At 49.7% G+C, this 4658-nt stretch overlaps 1 long non-coding RNA gene across 1 annotated transcript; it reads right to left on the bottom strand.

The window, feature by feature from the left end:
• Positions 1 to 4021: 4021 nt before the first annotated feature.
• Positions 4022 to 4309, bottom strand: LOC144676024 (uncharacterized). The gene is made up of 2 exons (XR_013575225.1): positions 4185 to 4309; positions 4022 to 4151 (listed from the first exon to the last, which is right to left on the bottom strand). It is a non-coding gene; the product is annotated as an uncharacterized LOC144676024 (long non-coding RNA).
• Between the last annotated feature and the right edge of the window lie 349 nt (positions 4310 to 4658).

Here is a 4658-nt window from a genome sequence, read left to right as displayed (position 1 = left end):
TACAGAATGTGTACAGAATGTGTACAGAGACTGAGTGTGTGTACAGAGTGTGTACAGAGCTCACAGAGTGAGGACAGAGACTGAGAGTGTGTACAGAGTGTGTACAGAGACTGAGTGTGTGTACAGAGTGTGTACAGAGCTCACAGAGTGAGGACAGAGACTGAGAGTGTGTACAGAGTGTGTACAGAGACTGAGTGTGTGTACAGAGTGTGTACAGAGACAGAGTGTGTGTACAGAATGTGTACAGAGACAGAGTGTACAGAATGTGTATAGAGACAGTGTGTGTACAGAATGTGTACAGAGACAGAGAGTGTGTACAGAGACAGAGAGTGTGTACAGAGACAGAGAGTGTGTAGAGAGCTCACAGAGTGTACAGAATGTGTACAGAGACAGAGAGTGTGTACAGAGCTCACAGAGTGTACAGAATGTGTACAGAGACAGAGAGTGTGTACAGAATGTGTACAGAGCTCACAGAGTGAGGACAGAGACAGAGAGTGTGTACAGAGACAGAGAGTGTGTACAGAGTGTGTACAGAGACGGAGTGTGTGTACAGAATGTGTACAGAGACAGAGAGTGTGTACAGAGTGTGTACAGAGCTCAGAGTGAGGACAGAGACTGAGATGCACCGGGATTTGTGTGAAAGAGGTAGTGTGTGTGGAGTGAGAGGGGTAGAAGATAAGCATCATGTGAACGGATGCTGTTGGTAGCAGGGATGCTGAAACAGCTAATCTATCATCTGTGTTTCATCCGCTGCTTCTAACTGACATTTTAACCCCTTCGCCAACCCAGTCAAACTCTCAACATCTCCCGGCTGTGTACAAACCCTTTGCTGCATTCCTGAAGTTAGCTGCAACTTGTGGGAATAATTGCTTCATATTTAAACCCGAGATGGGTTTCTGACCACCTTCTCAGCGCCATCCCTGAGACCTCCGAGCACTGGCCAGTGGCACCCCTGCCTCAGCTCATCAGCTGCTGAAACCCTTCGTCTGTTCTCTGTCTCCTCCAGACGCTCTCCCGGCTGGTCTCCAACGTTCCACTCCGTGTCAACCTCAGCTCAGTCAAACCTCTGCTGCCCCGTGTCCAACCTCACACCGAGTCCCATTCTCACCAGATCCAATTAGTAGAGAACGCATCCTTTTTATTCCTGTTGGACTAAAACTACAATGGCTGCAGCTTGAAAGACGTGTCTACTGGAACAGTGCAAGGGATATATACAACGTTGCTGTCCTGGAACAGTGCGCCCTGAAAGACAGGATGGTGCCGAGGAGGAGTCCCGACTAATGGGGAACTGCCTGGCAAACGTTTTAATTGGCTCCTCAACAGGTGACCAGGGTTTGTGTAAGAGCAGTGCAGCCGAATAGCTGCGAGCCTGAAAAGATAAAGGCCTAAAACTACTCTCCTGTGTGTGTGTGTGTGGAAGATTCCAGTAATTCTATAACAATAGCGAGCTGGCTTGTTCTCCTCATATCTCTATAACCTCCTCTGCCTCTTGACAGGGGTTTTCAGAGAGGGAAAGGGGGGGAAAATCACTGTTAGAGACACTGAAAGGCAAGTGCTCGGCCAGTGAAATAAAGACTGGAAGTGCACCTCTGGGGAGCAGTGGGGCTCGATACCACAGCGCACTATCCCCACTGAGTCCTGACAGGTTCACTCATCAACCCCCCAGCCCTGCCCCTCCCATACCCGCCTCCCTCACTCCTTTCAAGACCCAACCTGCGGTCACCCTGCCCCGATATCTGTTTATGGGCTCAGTGATTTCTGATTTCTGTTCCTGTGAGGTGCACTGCGGCATTTTTGTACTCTGCGTTAAAAGGTGCTATGCAAATGCAAGCTGTTGCCGTCACACTCTTCTGTCTTCACAAAGGAGGACACTAATAACATACCAGGAATGTTGGGGGACACAGGGTTTAGTGAGAGGGAGGAACTGAAAGAAATCAGTATTAGTAGGGAAATGGTGTTGGGGGAAATTGATGGGATTGAAGGCCGATAAATCCCCAGGGTCTGATAATCTACATCCCAGAGAACTTAAGGAAGTGGCCCTAGAAATAGTAGATGCATTGGTGGTCATCTTCCGAGATTCTATAGACTCTGGAACAGTTCCTACAGATTGGAGGGTAGCTAATGTAACCTCACTATGTAAAAAGGGAGGTAGAGAGAAAACAGGGAATTATAGACCAGTCAGCCTGACGTCGGTAGTGGGGAAAATTCTAGAGTCCATTATAAAAGATTTAATAGCTGAGCACATGGAAAACAGTGGCAGAATCGGACAGAGTCAGCATGGATTTACGAAAGGGAAATCGTGCTTGACAAATCTACTGGAATTTTTCAAGAATGTAACTAGTAGAGTTGATGAGGGGGAGACAGTGGATGTGGTTTATTTGGACTTTCAGAAGACTTTCGACAAAGTCCCACATAAGAGACTGGCGTGTAAAATTAAAGTGCGTGGGATTAGGGTTAGTGTATTGAGATGGACAGAAAACTGGTTGGCAGACAGGAAACAAAGAGTAGGAATAAACGGGTCTTTTTCCGAATGGCAGGCAATGACTAGTGGGGTACCACAGGGATCGGTGCTGGGACCCCAGCTATTCACAATATATATTAATGATTTAGATGAGGGAACTAAATGTAATATCTCCAAATTTGCAGATGACACAAAGCTGGGTGGGAGGGTGAGCTGTGAGGAGGATGCAGAGATCCTTCAGTGTGATTTGGACAAGCTGAGTGAGTGGGCAAATGCATGGCAGATGCAGGATAATGTGGATAAATGTGAGGTTATCCATTTTGGTAGCAAAAACAGGAAGGCAGATTATTATCTGAATGGCTATAAATTGAGAGAGGGGAATGTGCAACGAGACCTGGGTGTCCTCGTACACCGGTCGCTGAAGGTAAGCATGCAGGTGCAGCAGGCGGTAAAGAAGGCAAATGGTATGTTGGCCTTCATAGCCAGAGGATTCGAGTACAGGAACAGGGATGTCTTGCTGCAATTGTACAGGGCCTTGGTGAGACCACACCTGGAATATTGTGTGCAGTTTTGGGTATCCTTATCTGAGGAAGGATGTACTTGCTATAGAGGGAGTGCAGCGAAGGTTTACCCGACTTATTCCTGGGATGGCGGGACTGACATATGAGGAGAGATTGAGTCGATTAGGATTATAATTCGCTGGAGTTCAGAAGAATGAGGGGGGATCTCATAGAAACCTATCAAATTCTAACAGGACTAGACAGGGTAGATGCAGGAAGGATGTTCCCGATGGTGGGGGAGTCCAGAACCAGGGGTCACAGTCTGAGGATACGGGGTAGACCATTTAGGACTGAGATGAGGAGAAATTTCTTCACCCAGGGAGTGGGGAGCCTGTGGAATTCGCTACCACAGAAAGTAGTTGAGACCAAAACTGTAAGTTTCCAAGAAGGAGTTAGATATAGCTCCTGGGGCGAAAGGGATCAAAGGATATGGGGAGAAAGCAGGAGCAGGCTATTGAGTTGGATGATCAGCCATGATCATAATGAATGGCGGAGCAGGCTCGAAGGGCCGAATGGCCTCCTCCTGCTCCTAGTTTCTAAATCCTGCTCCACTTACTGATCTGCAAGATGTGGGTGCGTGTATTGCCCACCAGCTGGTGTGGTCCTGAGGCTCACAGTTGGGAGAGTCCTGCCTGGAGCCCTCGGAGAAGCCGGCAGTGTCCCACGCGGAGATCCGTCCACCTGGAGTGAGCCACCTTTAGCCTGGGCGGATGGGTCAGGAGGGTGGGCGAAGGGAGCCCAGAGCATCCATTTCTAATGCTGGTGCCAGGAGAGGGTGCGATTCAGCCAGGGTCCCCCCGGCCCTGATAACAATCCTGCCGCACTGTGCCCCCAGGTGGAAGGTGCATGGACGAGAGGGGAGAGGAAGGCAGTGAGCCAGAGGCTGAGCAGGGCACCAGTCTACGCTCGTGTGACTGAGCGTGGGAGGGAGAGAGGCAATGTGCGTGCGCGAATGTCTCTGTGCCCAAGCACGCGAGTGTTTAAAGAGACCTGGATGAAGGAGAGTTTCAACATTGCGTCTTTATTTTCAAACCCTCGTGCTTTCACAGAAACATGAACATAGTGCATGCACACAATCACACGTAGTCTGGCAGAAACACTGACGCAGCAGGTAACAGACTCACCCCACCCTGTTTAACCCTTCCTATACCCGTCATCCCCACTCTGTTTAACCCAGCCCGTACCCCAGGAAGGGTAAGGGGAAGCAAAACAGACCCAGCCCCAACCCCTTTACCCCTGCAGGGGAAAGCAGGGCAACTGACCTTCCCTTCTCCGGTACCTCAGGGGGAAGGGAGAGGGGGAATCGCTGGCCTGCCAGGATGTGGGACCTGGGGCTGGACAGAGTGTTAGGAGCACCAGACTGCCCGGCAACTCTTCAATCAAGAACTAACTAGCCCATAACTCCATGGCCCCGATATCTCAGACAGCAGCGAAGCCTCAGAGAAGCAGAGCACCAATAAAATAATTTCAACACGTTAATACCTTTAACAGAAAGGATAATTATAACCCCTTACAGCAGGCCAAGACCTCAAGACACAGAGTCAGCACCCACTCAACACTCAATCCCCATAACCCACACCACCACTCCCAGTAGACCACTGAGGGAGCGCTGCACTGTCAAAGGGTCAGTGCTGAGG

The sequence above is a fragment of the Cetorhinus maximus genome, unplaced genomic scaffold (assembly GCF_964194155.1).
Source record: "Cetorhinus maximus unplaced genomic scaffold, sCetMax3.hap1.1 HAP1_SCAFFOLD_1297, whole genome shotgun sequence".
NCBI classification, from domain to species: Eukaryota; Metazoa; Chordata; class Chondrichthyes; order Lamniformes; family Cetorhinidae; genus Cetorhinus; species Cetorhinus maximus.
Note: the sequence above shows the minus strand (reverse complement) of the source record. Positions and strands in the feature narration are given on the sequence as shown.